General features: G+C 36.0%; 2 non-coding genes across 3 annotated transcripts; one reads left to right on the forward strand and one right to left on the reverse strand.

The window, feature by feature from the left end:
- Positions 1-497: 497 nt before the first annotated feature.
- LOC18428980 (uncharacterized) lies at positions 498-6,321 on the reverse strand. Of its 2 annotated transcripts, XR_016052919.1 has the most exons (3): positions 6,270-6,321; positions 1,977-2,227; positions 498-849 (listed from the first exon to the last, which is right to left on the reverse strand). It is a non-coding gene; the product is annotated as an uncharacterized LOC18428980 (transcript). The 2 variants fall into 2 exon arrangements; XR_016052918.1 differs by lacking the exon at positions 498-849 and having other exon boundaries at positions 1,857-2,227.
- Positions 6,322-6,726: 405 nt separating this feature from the next.
- On the forward strand, positions 6,727-6,812 carry TRNAY-GUA (transfer RNA tyrosine (anticodon GUA)). The gene is given in 2 exon segments: positions 6,727-6,763; positions 6,777-6,812. It is a non-coding gene; the product is annotated as a tRNA-Tyr (tRNA).
- The last annotated feature ends 15,143 nt before the right edge of the window (positions 6,813-21,955 follow it).

Raw genomic sequence — 21,955 nt, forward strand, 5'->3', positions numbered from 1 at the left:
ATTTTTTTGATAAAGTATTTAGAAATAAAAATAGGAAAAAATTTATATAAGGGCGAGATCCTAAACAATCAAAGTAAGGTGCACCTCATAAATTCATTAGCAGATGGTGTTTCAATGCCCAAAAATCCTCAAATTGATCATCTCAACCTCCAGATGTATGAACATGAAAAAACAAAAGAAAAGGATTTTAAGTCTTGGAAATAATGCATCTTGTAATGTATTTTTGGACTGTTAATTTTTAAGATTTAAGTGTTCATAAATATGCTTGATCTACACTATTTTTTAAGCTCTAAACTTTATAATTAGAGATGAAAATAAAGTTTCATACCATCACAAAGATTTCTAGTATTGAAACAACATCTTTCAATACTATTCAAAGCTCGCCTTACTGTAGCGGTTTAGAGCATCAGGCAAACCACACCCATGAAAATATTATGTACAATTAAAAAAGATTGGATAATAAAAGGTCAAAAAGCAAGCCAAAAAATAGAGAGAGATGGGGAAAAGATAGAACTGGCTTATCAAATAAAACGGACCACACCCATGAAAATCTTATGTACAATTAAAAAAGAATGGATAATAAAAGGTCAAAAAGCAAGCCAAAAAATAGAGAGAGATGGGGAAAAGATAGAACGGGCTTATCAAATAAAACGGACGATCAAATCGGTCAAACCAATCAACCATCGGTTTTGAGTAACTCTCAACAAATACTGATTTGTTGCTTGTATCTGACTGGGCAAGGGTCCGATCACCAATTCAGCTGCCGAACTGCTGTCTAGTCCAATCTTCGTAAATTTGGTTGAAAATGCTAACTTGAAAGAGTTCAGAGAGGACACGTTTGTACACTATCTACATAAATAAAAAAAAGAAAAAAAGAAAAAAAGAAAAAAAAAAAAAAAGCCTTTATGAGATGTTGCATCAGTGTTGACGTGCAAAAAAAATATCATGAAAACAAGGGTCCATAAATTACATAGCACAGAGACATGAGTACCAACTTATGCATGACACTTTGGAAGCATTCTCAAATGTAACCAAAGACAAGGGGACTATGCCCAAGTCTCCCAAGGATCGGTTGAGTCAAGCTATTTTTTGTTTTGTTTTATACAACAAATCTGGAAAAATATTGGTTTCTCTTTCTTCTCCATCAAAATCTCTCATATCTTTTCCAATTTGTTCTGAATCTTGTTCATCTACACTAAAACATAAAGAAAAGTTTCCAATGGAAGCCCGAAATCTATGGCATCTCAAGATTGACTCTTTTTTTCCTACTATTTTTTAGGACTCGATCTGCCTGTCTTTTCATTTCTCCCTCAATTCTACAACAAATTATTTGAAATTTGTTTCAGAATGATATTTTTGGATCCATATTATTATTTATTTAAGACCAGTCAATATTTTGGGACTTTTCAAACTTGATATTGGATATGTTAAATTTCTCACTAATTGTTTTACCAAATTCATTAAAATTTGTCCCAAAATGTTCCTATTACATTGATCTACAAAAGCCCTAAGAAAACTTTTGGGACCAAAACCACAAACTCTAAGATCAATTTTTTGCTTTGTTAATTATTTTTGTGACATTTTTTCCCCAAATTGTTTTATCATTTATATTTCTGATTTTGACAATGATTTACAACTCCCTTTAGATGAAATCAAATATTTAGTCTTTATTATCATGTTATCGATTTTCTCTTAAAAACATTTTACGGACCTCGAATGTAGGTTCTAGAATGTAGGTGAGAGAGAGAGAGAGAGAGAGAGAGTTGTAACATGTTACGGTCCTAGAATGCAGGTGCTCTTCCATTGCAGGACCTCTCACGCAATCAGTCAGAAGAAAAGATGACGATCCTCCCCAATACACAAGAACAAGGATACCAATGACCATTAAAAACTTATTACTACAATTCTATCAAGATGAGAGAACAAATGGCACATCCAAACACATCTATAAACAAATCTCAAATTTAAGGAAATACCTCCTTAGTGAATATTCATAACCAGCTACTGTAACTTTAGCATTACTCTGCAAGAAAACGGTCTTTTGTGGGAACACTTTGAGTTCCTTTGCCTTCCAGTGGTGAGCTTATGAAAATATTGAAGAGTACATTGTTGACAATAGTTAGGACAAGGAGAACAACAACAGAATATGCAAGAAATGAGCTTGAAAACTGTGGCACGTCTTCAGTTCCGAAACCAGCTTCTCTCAAAATCCTCTTACGGTCAGAATCTGAAATCTCAAGTTATGCCAAAGAGAATCAACTAAAAAACGAGATGATGTGATCCCAATAAAGGCCAAATTAAGAGTCATAACTTTTCATGTATATTTTGATTAAATAACTTTTCAACAATACTTTTATTGACTTGAATTATGGACATTTCCAAAAAGTCGAGAGAAACAACCACATGTTGTACAAGGTAGCAAAAATCCGTAATAGGATTTCAAGAGGTTGCTTGGTTAGAAGAATATTCTCAGATATAAAGTAGGTTAATTTCTATAGATAATTATAGTTGCTTCAGTTCAACATGGGCATCTCCAAAAGTTTAAGAGACTGACAACCACAAGTTGTACTGCCTGTGCGAGGTTAATTTAAACCGCTGTATGCCAACAGAAGAGGTTGCACGGCTAGAAGATCATGGAAGAATCTTTCTCAGATAAAGTCACATAAAATTACCAAAGAAATGAACTTGAAGACTTCTTCCAGAGTCATCTTTTACTGATCAGTATAAAAAAGTGCACATGGGAGTTATCACAATCATAATTTGATAATAAAGGGCACAGAATAATTCTAAGCATTTTAGCCTTAGAGACCAACCATTCAAACAGCCAGCCGATAATGCTTTAGTTCTTCAATTAATTACCTTATTTTCATTGTGATACCCTTGCATTCTAGCAGTACTATTATAGACTGCATGGTATAATGAACAAAGTATATGGTATATGTACAAACGAGCATATTCATAAATGTATTGAGTAAATAGATCTGAAAGGCATTTTTGTAACTTATTGGTGTTGAAATTGTATATTAGCGTTTGACTCATCAGTGCCAATGTGGGATTCAGGATATAGTAGGAAATTTTATCCTCAGTCTCTGTGCTATCTTCTGTCAATCTATATTCTATCGAAACCCTTATCTTATTTCTTCTATATGAGAAAAAGCTGGATTTCACCAAAATTATAAAAGTAAGGAAACATAGTTCCCATAAGGGAAAAATCTAAATCTTGAGTCTTCTTCTTAGTTTGAGCCATATGTGAATATACCGATCAAGCATTTTACAAGAGCCACAGGTTGGGTCTATACTCCCATTCATTAATTGTGTGTCATATTAAATCATTTTTTATTTATGCTTTCTTTTGTTGGAAGAGTAGTGGAACAAAATTGTGAAAGGAATATTTTCCCCCAACCGTTCTATGGTGCAATATCATTCAAACAATGAATATATCGATCAAGCATTTGACCAGAGTACTCTCATTTATTGATTGTATGTCATATTAAATCATTATTTATTTGTGTTTTCTTCTGTTGGCCCAACAGTTCTATGGTGCAAGATCATTCAAACAATGAAATATCGATCAAGCATTGACATGAATATTCTCATTTATTGATTGTATGTCATATTAAATCTTTTTTTTTTGAGAATTTATATTAAATGATTATTTATTTATGCTTTCTTCTGTTGGAGAAGCAGTGGAACAAAATGGTGAAAGGAATATTTTCCCCCAATGGTTCTATGGTGCAAGATCATTCAAACAAACAAAATTAACTCAGAGAAGGAAAAAGGGACAAATTCCAACAACTTTCAGTTTAGTTAGGGCAGAGAAACAGCAATGTAATGACAAGGGTTTCAATACCACCACTAACCGAACTGCTTAAAAAGAAAAAATTGTTCTCCCACACACTAAAGATATTAAACCTACTTGTCTTTGCATGGATTTGGTGTATTTTGGAACACATTAAATCCAAACAAACTCAAACAGAAATTGACCAAGGTCAACACATGCCTGCAAGGCTGCAAGTGATAAGACTAAAGATTAGTGATATGTGATCAGCCCCATGGTACAAAGCTTGAGAATCAATGTAACATCCCTTTGGATGTAGCTCACAGGAAGCCACATGAGGTGTCGCAACGGGCACACTGATGGTCAATCATGGCCACTAAACCTGATCACTGGTCAATCTAGAATCTCACCATATTGGATTCAGATCCACTTGATACTTGTGTGGTTGATTGGCAGTGGCATGATAAGATTAGGATCGAAATTCCAAAAAGATTAGATCACGTTTGACGCAGCACCGAGGTTCATCGGTGGTCAAACATGACCATTAGTGTCTAGAGTGCTGGTCAATCTTGAAGCCAATGAATGAATCAAGGCTAGATAAATTTGAAGCCTCATGGCATGGGCAATTGGAGTTTTATTCCAAGAGGCAAGAGCCCATTGATGCGAAATGAGGGTGAGAAGCTAAATCCACCTTCTTTTCAATCCTCAAGCCAGCAGAATTCAGCAACAAAAAGTAGAAAAAATGACCCAAAATCAAGCAAAAAACTTCTTCTCTTCTTTTCTTCACACCAAAAAACAAAAAAAACAAACCATTCAAACAGGTCCGAAAACCTCTTACCTGGGACATCTAATTCTTTATACAAGCCAATAAAATGATAATAACAACCCAAAAAAAAAAATCCAAAGTTTCCTAACTCCCTTGAAGAAAAATTATGTAACTCCTTACTTCTTTGCTCCACAAGTTTAGGAAAGACTCCTCTCTCTATCCCATATACTCTGTTTCCCAGAATGCCCCTTTTATTTAGGACTTCTAGATAGCCTATCAAAACAGGCTTTTCACAAAAACTTCTCACCTTTAAGGGAAACTAATCCATCCTAATGAAATAGAATTGTCAATTACTACCCTCCCCCATAACATTCAATAAAAATCGCAATTTAATCCCCTCTCACTATGAGTCCTAAATCAACTAACTTTACTTAGGACATCCTCGAAGAGATGTCTTCTTATAACATCTTTGGAACATGACGTCCTCTAATAACATCATGAACTCACTTAACTACTGTGTCCATCACAAGGCATCTTCAGAGATTTGTCAAGAATAAAACCCATTCCCCATTAACAAATCACTGGCAACACTCACAAGTGATCCAGCTACCAATAGATCAACTGCCTTCTTAGGTAACTACGACAGTTAAGTTTAATATCGATTTCCTATAGCAATAACCAAGATATTTTGTAGATAGGATATTTCGTCATTTTCGGAACAAATCAGGTACCCATGAATTTTTCCTATGGTGTGCATGTTTTGTGGAAATCCTCATTCTTGACATGGGAATCATTACATGAATATGGGTTACCTCCTCTTCAACAATAAGCGAATAAAACTCCAGAAATCAGAAAGTACCAAAACAAAATGATATTAGGATAAGCATATACAACGTACAACATCCACAGTAGAGCAAGGTAATGATGCCTATGAATATAAAAAGATGCATAGGAAACGCATGAAAAAGAGTAGAGAAAATTCATATAGACAAGCTAATATTTTTTATTTTTTATAGTAAACAATAGTGGAGATTTCAAGCTTCAAATAGTGTTGTTTCCATTTTGTACAAGGGAAGTGGAGATTTCAAGCTTCAAATACTTTTGGGCATTTAAACCAAGCTTAACTTCCAAAAAAAAAAAACCAAAATTCAGAGTACAAATCAACATGTACATGGAGGCTCAGAAATCTCCCTATGAAAATGTGAAAATAATCAATGACTGAAAAAAAATCTGAAGATTCTATCATCATCTCCATTAAGAATCTGAATTCTCCATATGACTCGTTAAGAAGATATAGTGATCAAATGATGTTTCATTTCTAAGCAGATGTATCTAAACAACAAACTTTGACAAAAACTATCCGGCAAATCTTTCAGATTTTTAGCAGAAATCCACAGAAATTGATGACAAACCACCATTTTGCTTTTCCAATTTCTCTTCATAACCGTGTCTATTTCTTAAGAAATCTGGCCAAAGTTGGGAAGCAATGGCTGATTCAGTTTGAATTTTAAGCAAAATTGAACAAAGCATTGGGCCAAAAAAGAAAAAAAAAAAAATTTCTTGACTACTGTTACTTTCAGACTCCGCCAATCCATCTCCATGTTTTTAGCTTGTTTGTTAGCATCATCGGAAGTGTTTTGTTCTATCAATCATATCATCGTGTTGCCAAACATCAAACGAACATTCTAATGCTGTTGATTGGTGAAGAAAAAGTAGTGTAATCACCTATATATGCTGTGCTCCTTTTTCTTCTGGTTTCTCTTTGTAATGAGCTCTGAATCTGGTTATCGAGCTGTTGCAGAGCCTCTAGTGCTTTTTCTCTCTCTACATTCAAACTCTGCGTTGTCTCCTCCTCTTCACCGTTCCTTGAAAATTTAGTTCGCAGCCCTGATATGTCTCCTCCGGAAGAAATCAATCTCCATGAATTTTTCTGTTGACGTGTGGAGCGAGAAAGAGGGGTCGAGAGGAAGAACAAAGGGTGAGTGTACGGAAACCCTAAATTGAGAACAACCATTTCAGGTCACAGAACGGCTCACTGGGTAAGGCGTGGCAGTTCGAATACTAGAGAAGTGGAGATTGAAAAAAGTCAAAACAAAAATACAGAGAAGGGAGGAAAAAGAAATTGTGCGGGGGTTCCGATAGATATAGTCTTAATTTTTATTCCGTACTAACGAATCCCGAGCCGACCTTAGCTCAGTTGGTAGAGCGGAGGACTGTAGTGCTGCAGATTTGATCCTTAGGTCGCTGGTTCGAATCCGGCAGGTCGGACTTTTGTTTTTTGTTTTTTTTGTCTTTAGGGCAAGGATTTCATGCGACCGAGTTATTATTATTATTATTATTATATTTCTTTTTTTCTTTGGGGCAATGATAAAGAAGGCGATGATTTCATACAACCGTGTTTTTTTTTCTTTTCTTTAGGGCAATGATTTCATGTTTTTTTTGTTTTTTTTTTTTTTTCTTTTTAGAGCAATGATTTCATGCAACCGTGTTATTTTCTTTTTTTTTCTTTTGTTTCTGTTTTTTTCTTTAGGGCAATGATTTCATGCAACGGTGTTTGTTTTTTTTTTTTTTTTTTTCTCTTTAAAGCAATGATTTAGGGCAAGTCGGACTTTTGTTTGTTTGTTTTTTTTCTTTAGGGCAAGGATTTCATGCAACCGTATTATCATTATTATTTTGTTTTTTTTTTTTGGGGCAATGATTTCATGCAATCTTGTTTTTATTTTTTATTTTTTATTTTTAAGGCAATGATTTCATGTTTTCTTTGTTTTTTTTGTTTTTTTTTTTTTTTTTCTCTTTAGAGCAATGATTTCATGCAACCGTGTTATTTTTTTTTTTTTCTTTTGTTTTTGTTTTTTCTTTAGGGCAATGATTTCATGCAACGGTGTGTTTTTTTTTTTTTTTTCTCTTTAGAGCAATGATTTCATGCAACTGTGTTATTTTTCTTTAGGCCAATGATTTCATGCAACCGTTGGCAATGATTTTATGCAACCATGTTATTTTTCTTTAGGGCAATGATTTCATGCAACCGTTGGCAATGATTTCATACAACCATGTTTTTTTTCTTTAGGGCAATGATTTTATGCAACCGTGCTATTTTCTTAATTATTTTTGTCTTTTAATTTTTCATATTATTATTTTTTCTTTATTGTTTTTGTTTTTTTTTTCATTACTATTTTCCATGTGCAGCATTATTATTATTTTTGTTTTTGTATGTTTTTTCATTATTATTTTCCATATGCAACATCATCCTCCATTTTTTGTTTTTTTCCTTACTATTATTTTTTTCTTATTATTTTTGTTTTTTGTTTTTTTCCTTGTTATTGTTTTTCATGAGAAAAATACCCCTTTGTTTTTATATTTTCCATATTATTATTTTTTCCTTATTATTTTTGTTTTTGTTTTTTTCCTTGTTATTATTTTCCATATGCAACATCATCCTCCATTTTTTTTTCCTTACTATTATTTTTTCCTTATTATTTTTGTTTTTTGTTTGTTTCCTTGTTATTATAATCCATGAGAAAAATCACCTTATGTTTTTTTTTTTCTTATTAATTTTTCTTTTTCCTTATTATTTTTGTTTTGTTCCTTATTATTTTTATTTTTGTTTTTTTTCCTTGCTGTTGTTTGCCATGCACAACATCATCCTCTAAGCCTTTTCAAACTATTTTTAAGTTCGACTAGAGTCGACTATACAAATCTTTTTTTCTTTTTCTGATAGAAGTTCAGAGCTTTATTAATCAACGATTAAAATGAAATTACAGAGTCCGAGACCAAAGTCTTAGTTAAAGCAGTACCTCCTTTGGCCAGGAAATCTACTAATACATTGGCCTCACGGAAGACATGTACAAAGGAAAAAAGGAAAGGCCTAGACAAACCCCAAATTTAAAGATGGACCGAAATTCCGAATGTGAGTTTTGCTCGCTATTACACCACTTTATGACATTCAACGAATCACATTCTACAACACAGTAAGACCCTAAATTTCTTGCCACGAAAAGTTTTAAGCCATTGAAGAGAGCCACTAGTTTTGCCCAATTTACAATTTTCTCTCCCAGGGGGTCTGCATAAGAAAAGACAACAAATCCATTCCAATCCCTTACCACTCCTCCATACCAGCAGGACCCGGGTTTCCTAATGAGCTATTATCAAAATTAAGTTTAAAAGCCCCTACCGAAGGGGGTACCCATCTCCCCTGAGGCCTGCACTTAACTGATCTCAAATGGAAAAGATTCGATAAGTTTCTCCTACCATCCACTTCAAGAAAATCTTTCCCAACTTTTGTAATTGAGCATGAAAGGCAAATAGAATATAAAATTTTCTCCAAAATTCTTTCCATAGGCATACCGATCCCCTCAAATTCTCTTATATTCCTTTCCTTCCAAACTTCCCAAAGAATCGGCCCTCTCGCAATTTGCCAAATCGTCACTCCAGTTTGTGGAAGCAAAGATACCGCTAAGTTTGAAATAATCCCCTTGACGGCCGTAGGCATGACCAAAGCGATCCCAAGCTGGTAAAAAAACCACTGACAAATTTTAAACGTAAAAGAACAATGCAAAAACATATGAGCATGTTTCAGCATCATTCTTATCCAATAAGCAAATATTAGGCAAGATCTTACCTCTCTTGATAAGATTATCAACAGTGAGAACCTTATTTTGCACTGTTCGCTACAAAAAAGCTGGAATTTTAAGCGGCAAAGGCCACTTCCAGATAACAACAATTTCAAGCATCGACCACCTCCAACGGTCATGAAAAAGTAAACTATACATTGACTTCAGGGAATATAAACCATTTGAGTCAATCTCCCAAACAACTTCATCAGATGTATTCTACGAAATATACACCTCCTGAAGAAGAACTATTAGACCAACGTCGTCTTGAAAAATCTAGCTTAAGTTCTATTATAGTGGAGAACTATATTCCAAATAACCTAATTGCCCTTGATTTCAAAAATATCAAGGATGACGGTATTGGGATCATCCATACGCTGAAAAACTAATGGGAAGACATATTTCAAAGGAGAAGAACCTAGCCACTTATGATGCCAAAAGGAGATATTACGGTCATTTCCCAAATTCCATCTAATATCCCTATGTATTAAAGATTTACACGAGTTAATGGATCTCCAGCAATAAGACATCGCCCCTGTATCATTTTTCATTCCAAACCACATTTTAAATCTATCATCTCCATACTTGGCATAAATAATTTGACACCACAACTGATCTTTGAAGTTTAAGCTTCTCCACCACCATTTACAAAGCAAGGCTTGGCTAACAAGTCTAATTTTCATAATACCCAATCCTCCTTCCTTCCTATGAGTGCACACCCTATCCCCTCATAGAAGATGGTACTTTTTGGAGTTTTCAAACTAACCCCAGAGGAAGTTTTTCATCAGCGACTCAATTTTCTTAGCAACCTGAGGAGGAATCTGCAATAAACACGTATGATAGATTGGTAAGTTTGACAAACAAGCTTTAACCAAGGCAATCTTACCTCCCAACGAGAGGTATTTATACTTTTATAAATCAAGCTTAACTTGTATCCTTTGAATAACTTTGTCCGAAACAGCCATAGGTAAACGTCCATCTGAAATTGACATCCCCAATTGGAAAAGCTTCCACTTTATAGCCAAGCAACTCAACAAGTTAAAGGACCAAAGAAGCATTACAGTTAATACCATTCATTGCAGATTTCTCAAAATTAACCTTAAGCCCCAAAGCTACTTCACAACATTTCAAGAACGTAGCAATATTTATAACCTGATTACATTTAGCCTCACAGAAAAGCAATGTAACATCTGCATATTGTAAATGCGAAATACAAAGACCATTATTAGGCGTAAGAAAGCCCACAAAATGCCTTTTTGCTTCAACATTTCGAACAAAATGACTGAAGCACTGTGCATAAATAGTGAACAGAAAAGGGGACAAAGGATCACCTTAACAAAACCCACGTGAGGCTCCAAAAAAACCTGAAGGGCATCCTTTGAATAATACAGAAAAATATGCAGATAATAATACGCACCCATAAATCCAACTTCTCTACTTTTCACCAAAGCTCATAATCTTCATAATTTCTAGAAAAATACTCCATTCAATCATGTCGTAAGCTTTTTCTATATCCAATTTGATCACAATCCCAGAACTACCACTCAGAGTTCTCGAATGAATGCACTCCTGTGAAATGAAAACACTGTCAGTAATCATTCTATCCTTGATGAATGCAGACTGGGGCCCAGTGATAATCTCCAGTAAGACCACTTTAAGTCTTTCTGCCAATACCTTATTGATAATTTTATAGAGGCTCGAGAGGAGGCTAATGGGCCTAATATCACTAAGGTTCGCAATTACAGACTTTTTTGGAATAGGAGCTATAAAAGTGGAATTAACTCTTCTAAAGAGCTCACCACTGCACAGAAAACCACAGACCATTTCTAGCAACTTACCACAAACAAAATTCCAGAATTTGTGGAAAAGGAAAGAGGAAAACCGTCAGGGTCCGGTGCCTTATCACCAATAAGCCCAAAAACAATTTTTTTCAACTCTTCCATAGAAACATCTTTATCAAGAAATGCTATCAATTTCGCCAGAAGATATCTAAAGCCCACTCTGGTTAACCAAGTTGTAACCTTTACCTCAGTGGTGAAAGCTTATTTGAAATGACTAATGATCGCATTAGACATTCCATCTGCATCATCATGATTAATTCCATAAATCAAACGTCCAGAGACATCATTCTGACGTCTCCGAGCATTTGCAATGGCATGAAAAAATTTGTATTTAAATCACATTCTTTTAGTCATTTGACCCTGGATCTTTGCTTCCAATAGACATCTTATATCCTTCGAAATTCATGTAACTCATTTATTTTAGAGTTCCTCTCCAAAACCAACTCCTTAGACAAAACTCCTGTATTTTGAACAATTGAATCCACCTGTTAAGCAATTAAGCACTTCATCAATTTTTTTTCCACATTAAATCTCCTATTGTTTTTCTAAGCAATAAGCTTATGCTTCACACTTAAAAGCTTTTTATGGAGTTGAAAATCCAAAGATCCAATGGAAATAGAATTTTCCCAAGCACTTTAAATAAGGTCGGTTACCTCCTTCTTTGCAAGCCAACCAGTTTCAAACCTAAACGGTTTAGGTCTTACAGGAAGAACTTTAGAACATAGCAAAATGACAGTATGATCAGAGGAGAGTCTGGGTAAAGCCTTGACCGAAGCAAGGGGAAAAAAATGTGATCACTCCCCAGACACAAAAAATCTGTCAAGCTTAAACATGGATAAATTTAAAATGCTACCATTTGACCAAGTAAAAATTGTGTCTGAAATCGGCAAATCTAACAAGACATGGGACTCAATAAATCTATTAAACAGACGCATAGTTGTCGTAATGGGTCATAACTACTATTATCAGGCCATCTGATAAAATTAAAATCCCCCCAAAGAAAATCGGGGTGATTAAAATTATTAATAAAATCTAATATCTCATTAATAAAATTATCTTTTTGAGCCAAAACTTAAGGATCATAAACATTCATTAAACACCATCGAAAGTCAGAATCAGGTCCCGCAAAACCAACCATAAAAAAGTTTTCTTTTTTAAGAGAGCAAAAAAACTGCAAAACAGTAAGATCCCACAGAATCCACAAACCCCCAGAAGCACCCATTGAGTCAATCCCCAAAAAGTCAACTTACCCAGGTCCTCAAACTTCCCCGACACCAACAATGGTGGGGCTAGGAAGTTTAGTTTTCTACATAATAAGTATGGCAGGCTTAAAGTGAGAAAATAAAAACAATATGTCTTTCTTACGATTGGAATTAGCACGCATGATCCCCCGAGCCCTCAACCTCATCGAGGACCTCGTACTCTTCACCGGAGATTTTCCTTTTTCTTTGGTTTTACCTCCTACAATAGGGTTATTACTCACATTCACCAACTTCTTGTTCCCAGCATCTTGCTTTCGAACCTTCTTCTTCGCGAGAATATTATTAAAAATCCCTCCAATTGGAATATCAAAATCTATTCCACAATCAGAGACGATGAAAGAAATCACCTTCTCCTCTGTGTTACTTTGGGATTTCATCTCAGGAACAGACTCTGCCTCTGGACCACCAATCGAACGGGTATCATCAGCATGGAATGCAACAGACATATGCAATAGCAGAGGCCTATCCTCTTGTTGAATGACATTAAGGGGGGCTGGAACCTGCCACTTCCACTAAAGCAAGATCAGGATTTTGAACCACAGGCTCCTCAGGCCCATCATCAAAATCAGCTTAAAACTCTTGTTCCATCAGCTCATGAACAAACTCCCCATCCTCTAACTCCAATAGCACATCCCCTTCGTCGAGCACCACCATAGCCAAAGGATCAACCTCAAGAGGGTCAAAAGCAGGCCTAGGTGAAGAGCGAGGCTTCCTAGCAGCACGACGATGGAAGAGGGGATACATATTGGCCACCGAGAGCAGCACCAGATTGAGGGCTAATGAAGAACACTGTCTTTGACCTGCCACAATAATAGCAGCAAACCAAAAAAATCAGCTAAAATTTTTAGTTTTACAATCACCAGTGATCGACTTAACTTCTTTCACCAGGAGGAGATATGGCAAAGAAAGGAACGCCATTCCCCAAATCGAAGCCGCCAGCGAGAAACGCGGGGAAGCCTCCACGTCTACCAAAACTTTTCCCAGGGATGGTGCCTCGATACGTGGCCGAGATATGCCGCTAATCTTTTCTCCCTCAGAAAAGTTGATAGGTGAGGCCATCCGAACTACATTACCGCATGCACCCTCATGTTTATCAACAACGGTTGACTCCACAATCGCCAAACAATCTGTGAAACGACCCACCGGGATCCAGCGTTTCATAATTTTCAAATTTCGAAACCCCTGCTTCTTCCCATAAATTGCGGCGCTTCCTCCTTCTCGAAAAATTTCTGGTAAGGCTTGTCGGAAAGACTTGATCATGATTCACGGTAGCAATTGGACGGCGAGAAACCTCTTGATATCCCCTATTGTCACTAAAATGGACCCCAACAACCTCCAGTTAAGGACAAACCTCCTTCACCTCTATTGAAATCTTAATAGAGAAAGATTCTTGGCCTACCAATTGGGAATGGAGCCTCCTTTCCACTTCCAAATACCAACCCGCACAAAACTCAAATCAAACCCCTGAAGGGAATCCTCATCAATATCACAAAACTCACCACAATAATTAGCCAGCTTTCGAAAAGTATCTATCGACCAAGCATGGAGTCGAATTCCTGACAATTTAATCCAAAGACTCTCCTTTCGTAAGTAAGATAGATGAGAAAAGGGTTTCCAAAGATCTAAAGGTAAAAGATTTCCCCGGATTCTGACAAAACAATGAGCTAAAGCCCTCGTAACATCCTCCTTAGCACACAAGAGAAACGCAATCTTATTTTCCCCCAGCACTTTGACCTTTGGAGCATATGTTAATCCCCAACCCCTTTTGGCCCAGTCACTCAATACAAATATATCATTCGATGGTGGGGAGAATGAACCCACAATAGGCAAAAGAGCATCAGAGAGCAATCCACCTAACAGATCATACCGAACTGATACCACCGGTGCCTCAAAGCTGTCCTCCTCTCCATCTCCATCACCCAAGTCCATCTCATTAACCCACAACTCTACTCTTGCCATTCTGCGCTACTAATATTCATGCAGTTGAATGGGTAGAAATTTCAATTTCATTTCATTAAATATACAAAATATCAGAAAGCGGGGCACATTGCCATCACAATGCTTTGGAATTATAATTTCTTTTCTTTATATAAGGTGCATCTCTATAATGTAGAGGTAAGATGCGCCTCGAAATTCCAATAGAAAAGAGTGAGCACTTTGAAGTTGGAAAACCTCTCAATTAATCATCTTGACGTCAAGATCTACAGATATAAAGAAAAAAAAAATTAAGCCTTAAAAATAGTGCATCTTTTAATAAGTTATGTAGACCGTCGATTTTTAGGATTTTCATACATTAATAAATATGCTTGATCTATAACATAAATGGAATTTGAAATATCAAACTTAGCGTTAAACATAAATTTTCGAGCCATTATAAAGTGTAGGATATTGAAACTACGTCATTTGGCAAAATTTGGAGGTGCCCCTTACTCATACAGTATAAGGTGGTACCTTGTACAAACTTCAACCTCCTATATTTGTTAGAAGCTTATAATTATTTTTTACCATCAATTGTAAAATCGGAGGGCTCAAAATGAAAAAGGAAAAAAAAAGACAAGGCGTCTGTGTCACGCCCCAAGATTTCTAACATTCCCGAGGTGGGACAGACTATTCTTATACTAGGAAAAATTCAAATTCCTATTAATATATATTGTAACAAAACAAATTTTTCTATTAATTAAAATTTGTACAAAGTTTGCTCACAACTGGTATTAACATGAAGGCTAGGTATATATTTGTTGATAGAACAAAAACTTACAGTGGTGAAGTTAAACAAAAGATACAAAGGAGAATTTAGTTATGACATGACTATATCTTCTTCACAAGCTGAACCTAATGTGCATTTAACTATGATACTACAATTACCCTGAAAAATATTTACCATAGTTTGGTGAGTTTGGCTACTCAGTAAGTGATCATCATGGTCCTAAAAATAATCGACGTTGGAAGATATAAACATTTTCTGAAGAATGTATGTAAAAAAAAAACAACCTGAGGAAAAATTTCGAGCAAAAGGATTTATAGATAACAATTGCACTTTCATAAATCCACAGTTAAACATAATTCAAATGATGGAAATGCATATAAACATTTTAACAGAGATGCATAATTCAAAGGATTTCACAAAAGACCCTACTAGCGTCCCAAGTAGGTCACCTATATACCCCACCAGCTTCATGATGGGTCCAAACAATCCCTGCAGGTCCAAACATACCTCACCGGATAAGTCCAAATAGCCCCTACCGGATAGGTCTAATCAATCCCTGCAGGTCCAAACATACCTCACCGGCGTCTCGGATGAGTCCAAATAGTCCTTACCGGCGTAACCGGATAGGTCCTAACAATCATTGCAGGTCCGATTATAACTCACCGGCGTCCCGGATGAGTCCAAATAGTCCCTACCGGCATAACTGAATAGGTCCTAACGATCTTTACAGGTCCACTTATACTCAAATTATCTCTGAAACTCTTTAAACATCAAAAAGCAACACTATCATATATCCAAAGTATCATTGAGAACATTAGCATAAATTCACTTGAAGCAATTTAATAACAATCACTTCCATTGAAATATCTCTAAGTAGCCATTTAAACATTTTGTGCAATAATTTCTGAAGGTAACAGTTCTGAAGGACATTCTTGAAATCTAACATGATAACCGTCTAGTATTAATAGACGAACTTTTATAAGAATCCAAAATTAAATACGGAATTATCACAATTTATGGAGTTGCCAATTCGTAAATAATCATTTTATAGGCAATACTACAATCAAGTGCAGAAATATCAGTTTTTCAAATAATGCGGCTGTCATTTGCATATGAATTTTATAATGTCTAAATATTCAAAACAGTAGGAGGAAATCTCACAATTTTACTAAAAGCGGAAATATCACATTTATTTCTAATAATTTATAGTAAAAAAAATTCTGAACAATAGATAGGAAAAATAAATTTATTTCTAAGAATTTACAGCATTTAAAATTTCTAATAATAGATAAAATATCATAATTTTACTAAAAAGATTATTTTTCAAGAAAATAAAGTCCCTTACGCATAAAATTTAAATAGAAAGAAGGTAAGGACTCTCGCCCTACAGAACTTCCTTTCTCGCTCTCCCTCTTACAAACGCAGTGAACTCCTTCTCTTTCTAGCCGAAATTTATCGAAAGTTCCCTCTCAAATATTATAGGTAACTGACTTCATTATCTTGAAAAATAATTTGTTCTTTTTTATAAAATGAAATAATTATTTTGTTTATTATCATGAATTTTAAGTACGATAAAATCTTTAAAACTTATTATTATATTACTTTATTAAACTCCACCTCATAGAGGTATAGTATTACCATTAAACGTGTAATGTTTAAAACCCATGACGTGGCAATGGCAATTGAAAAGAAAAGGTGAAAGTTAAAAAGGCCTAAGAGTAGTGATGGTCCCTAAGGATCATAATGCCTATATAGACCATCATACTATAAAGAGCTTTTTTTAATTATTTTTTTTATTTTTAATTTTTTTCGTTCTACAGTCTTGCCAGCCGAGCTTTGACATGGCCCTAGCCTAGTCCCGGACTTGGCTTGACATCCCAGCACATGGCCATCCCTATCAACCCTACCCAAACGTATTTTCACCCTAAGGGAGAGAGCCTGGTTCACTCAAGGGGTTTTGTGGCCAATTTGCAGTAATGAATATCGTGAGCATCTTCCAGCCTTTCTTGCCCGTCTCCAACAGTGGCCGGTAAAAGCCACGCGATTTCCATACCATTAGCAATGAAAAAGCAATCCAACTAACGCATCGAACAGGGCCCGACATACCGACCCACATGAGGCAAGTGAAGGCCAAGACAATGGACAATCCGGCCCCCTCCTTGAGGGTCAAAAGGTCCCCTCGAATGAAAGCGGCAGAAGCGAAGAAAGCCATCACAATGGCTACTTGGCATAGGGCATAGAGGTGAGAGTGATGAGTGAAGGGGTGTTTCCCCAGTGCTTGGAATTGCAGGCCAAATAAGCCCATTCCAAAAGCAAGGGCCGAGCCTATAATGAATCGGGATGACTCATTAGCCATGAGTGAGCGAGAGTATGAGACCAAGGGAGGGTTAACTTGCGGGAGCGATCACACAGATATCTAGGCTTTGGCAAAATAAAACTGTTCATTATATTATAAAGGGTGCGGTTTGTGTAAAGCCTAGGCTCTCAAATTAGAGCCTACCTTCAAATAGTGTTGAAAAATATGGTGTTAATATTACAAATCTTTGTGATAGCCATAAAATATATTTGTATATTTATTTATGAAGTCTAAAGTTTCAAAAATATTGTAGATCGACAGATATATAAAAACTTGAAAATTGATGGTCCAAAAATACGTTATAAATTACACTATTTCCAAAATTTGAAATCTATTTTTTTTTCTCATGTTCATGCATCTTGATGTCAAGATGATCAATTTGAAGATATTTGGGCATCAAAATAACCTCTTCTAGTGAAATGTTTAACATAAGTTTAATTTGATTGTTTAGAGCCTCGGCTCTATGAGCCATAAATTGCTCATAGTTGAGTACCCTAATGTTTTTATTTTTTAACACCACAACCGTGACGTCCATGGGTGCCCTTTCGATCCTCTAGCCTGACGTTTCTATTTTTTGACACCACAACCTTGATGTCAATGGGTGCCCTTTTGTTCTTTTCAACTACCCTGATGTTTTTATTTTTTTACACCACAACCCTAATGTCGATGGGTGCCCTGATGTTTTTATGTTTTTTGACACTACGACCCTGATGTGGGGAGCTACCACGACGACCCTGAGGTCCCGATGCCTTTTGTTCACCATGTGCCTTTTTTTTTTTTTTTTTACAATGTCATCATGTGGCTTTCGTTCACCACGACTAGGGGTGGCAATAGACCCATACCCGACTCGGGACTCAATGAGTATACCCAACCGGGTTCGAGTATGAGTCCAACATTTGGACCCTACAGGTCGGGTCCGGATGTAAAACTTTGACCCAAACACTATACGGGTCTGGGTCTGGTTGGACCTAACCCCATACCCGTAAATTGGTAGAAATAAAATATTCTTCAAGCCCTATTTGTTTGGGTGTATTATTGATTGTATACAATAAGAATTCATAATCATCTTTAGCTATTAAACGACAAATAAGACGGCTTGAAATCTAATGACGGGTTGTGACCTTGTTGCCAATAATTTGAGTATATAATAGCACAAAAAAAAAAGAAGTCATAGTGATGGTGGTAATGGACCAGACCAGACACGGGACTTGATGGGATAAACCCGAGACCCGATGGGCATAGGTATGTATCCAACTTTTGGACCCGACGGACTGGATCTGGGTCCAAAACTTAGACCCGAATACATTCGGATCTGAATCCAAGTCCTACCGGACCTGTTACCACCCCTAGGCTTGGGGATGCTACACCACAACCACCACAACCCTGATGTCCATAGGTGCCTTTTCTTCTTTTCCCTTATAAAGGGGTGCTACTACTGCCACGACCCTAATGTCAATGGGTGCCTTTTGTTCTTCTTGATCTAGATATCTAACCAAAGAAAAACACGGTCCAGATATAATTTTTGCTAGAAAAAGATGGTCCAGATATCTACCCAAAAAAAAGGACGGTTCAGATCTAATTTGTTTTTATTGTTGGCATCGCCTGGCAGTCTTCGCTGCTCGTCGCTTCTAGTGATCAACCTTCGCTCCTTGACTTTTTTATTCTTTTTCTTTTTCGCTTCTAGTGATGAACGTTCACTTTTTTATTCTTTTTTTTTTTCTGAGTTAGTGGTTATTTTTTATAAGGAAAAAGGTTATATGGAGCTGAGGCTCTAAAAAATCAAATTATAGCCCACTATAAATCTTCTTTGGTAACCATTAATTGTGAGGCCGATGTAACGGTGAATCTGGCAAGAGTTGTGCGCTGTAAAATAGCAAGTATCCCCATTTTCTATTTGGGCTTGCCTATTTCTGATACCAAGTTTCTTATTGCTGTATGGGATAAGGTTATTGAAAGGGTGCAAATTAAACTTGACTTATGGAAGCACAAGTATCGATCTCTTGGGGGGAGGGTCACTCTATTGTGGTCCTGCTTAGCTAATCTCCCTGTGTATCAAATGTTATTGATCTAAATGCCGGCTTCGGTAGGAAGAAAGCTCGAGAAAATGATGAGAGATTTCTTTTGGGGCTCGAATAATGACCATATGAAATTCCACTTGGTTAAATGAGACAAGGTTTGTACTCCCAAACACGAAGGAGGCATGGGCATTCGAAATGTTAGAAAGTTTAATGAGGCTCTTTTATGCAAATGGTGGTGGTGGAGAATTATTTCTAAGGACCAGCTCTGATATAATGTTCTCATTGCTAAGTATAGCTTGGACATTCATAGTCTGTGGATTGGTGGAGGTAGAGGGAATGTGACTTCTTTTACTTGGAAAGCCATCTATAACTACAGGTCTATGATCTCTGGCTATTTCAAATGGAATGTTGGAAGTGGTAGCCAAGTCATGTTTTGGCATCATAAGTAGATTGGTGAATTTCCACTTAAAGTCGCATTCCCTGAACTTTTGCGTATGATTTCTGAACCAAATGTGCTCATTGGAGATGTTGTGCAGAGAAGAGGGAATGGTTTCTCCTGGAATATAAAGTTTAGATACAAGCGACTAAGTGAAGTTGTTTTTACTCAATGGTGTACTCAGCTGGAATTGCTGGACAAAGTATATATTTCACATGATGCGGTTGATGAGTTGATTTGGGAGATTAAGAGTGATGGATTTTTTTCAGTTAAATCTTGTTATAATTTATTTTTCCACGACTGTTATAGATGGTCTTTCTTTGAGATTGTTCAAATTTCGAAGTGGCTTATCCTCCATAAAGTACAAATCTTTATTTGGTTGGCGGCACAACATAAGATCTTAACCATAGACAATCTTATGAAGAGGGAAAAATTTTTGCCTAATATTTGTTTACTCTGTAAACAAGATGGTGAATCGGTTGCACATCACTTGATGCATTGTCTTTTTACTTTAGGGATTTGGCATTGGCTCTTCAGATTGGTTGGGATTTCTTTGGTTATGCCGCAGAGGGTTTCAAGGATAGTTACTCAGTTTGTGCTTCCTTTTCTGCCCAAAACTGGGAGAACAATTTGGAAGATAGCCATAGGTATGGTGATGTGGGAAGTGTGGAAGAAGAGGATAGAATAACCTTTGAAGGTGTGACTTTGCCCCAACAAAAAGTGATCCTTTTAGTTAAGCAGTCGATATGGTCCTGTATTTATGTGACCAGGGAGGGATGGGGCATCACAAAAGTAGATGTGATGGTCAATCTTTTCAATCTATTTTCTCTTGGGGTTAAGAGGCATCAACCAAAGGCTTTGTGGTTAGCTCCACCCTTAGGTTACCTTAAGATTAATTTTGATGGTAGCTCTCTGGGTAACCCAGGTCCGGCGGGTATTGGGGGTGTAATCCATGATTGCTATGGGAATATTGTGCTCTATGCGTGACCGATTGGTGTTGCTACTGCAAATTTTGCTGAGATGAGTGTTGTTCTTAGATGTTTGCTCATTTTTATAGACCATAACTTGGGGACAACCTATTTAATTGAAGGCGATTCTTTAAACGTTATTAGATGGTGTAAAAAGGAGCAGTCTATTCCGTGGGAACTTCGATCTTTATAGTTGCAGATTATGGATGTTACAACAACCTTGATTGCTACTTTCTCCCATGTTTATAGAGAGGTTAATGAGGTTGCTGATGCTTTGGCAAAAGGGGGCGTTGCGCTTGTTTCTCTCTTTATATCTCCTGATGTAATTTCCTTCTAATTTATCAACAAAATTTTGAACATTGGTAAAAAATAAAAAAAAATTCACTAGAAAATGTTTTTTTTTATGTCAAAATATTCTCAAATTGATCATCTCGACATAAAAAATGCATGGACATGGGAAAAAACTGGATTTTAAGTTTTGGAAATAGTACATCTTGTAATGTATTTTTGGATCGTCAATTTTCAAAACTTTCAAGTTTTTATAGATTCCCTTGATCTACACTATTTTTGAAGCTTTAAATTTTATAATTAAAGATGTAATTAAGGTTATCACAAAGATTTCTAGTGTTGAAACCATATTTTTTGGAGCAATGATCCAATGCAACGGTTGTATCATAGTATAATGCAACCATACTTCTAGAAAACCATATTTGTGGTATTTGTATGACCTCAAATTTTGCACATACACTCTCTTCATCTCAATAATCAATCCCCCCAAAAAAAAAAAACGTTCAATTTGAACTCTAGATATGGTCAAAATGAGTCCCCTCTAAAAACAAATCTATACCATTCATTTTGTGAATTTCAAGATCTTAGACTTTATAAACTCAAAATCATTTTTTTCTTTTTTAACATTATTCATCTAATGATAATAAAACCATCCAAAAAAATTGGAAATGAAAAAATCCTTCTAAGGCCTAGATCTAAGCTTCTCACCAAAATGAACAGCCTATGTTAATTGGGCTAAAACAATACTGTCTAGGTTGTATTTTCAATTTTTTCTTTTTTTGTAATTGTTCATTAGAATGAAAAGAGTGTATATTTCAAAATTGGGAAATGATTTCATACAATGGTTGTATAGCAGTATAATGGAATCATCTTCAAAAACCATGTTAAAGACATTTGTTTGACACAAAATTTTAAATGTACACTC

Source organism: Amborella trichopoda, chromosome 3 (genome assembly GCF_054954075.1).
Source record: "Amborella trichopoda isolate Santa Cruz 75 chromosome 3, AtrichopodaSantaCruz75HAP2 v2.0, whole genome shotgun sequence".
Taxonomy (NCBI): Eukaryota; Viridiplantae; Streptophyta; class Magnoliopsida; order Amborellales; family Amborellaceae; genus Amborella; species Amborella trichopoda.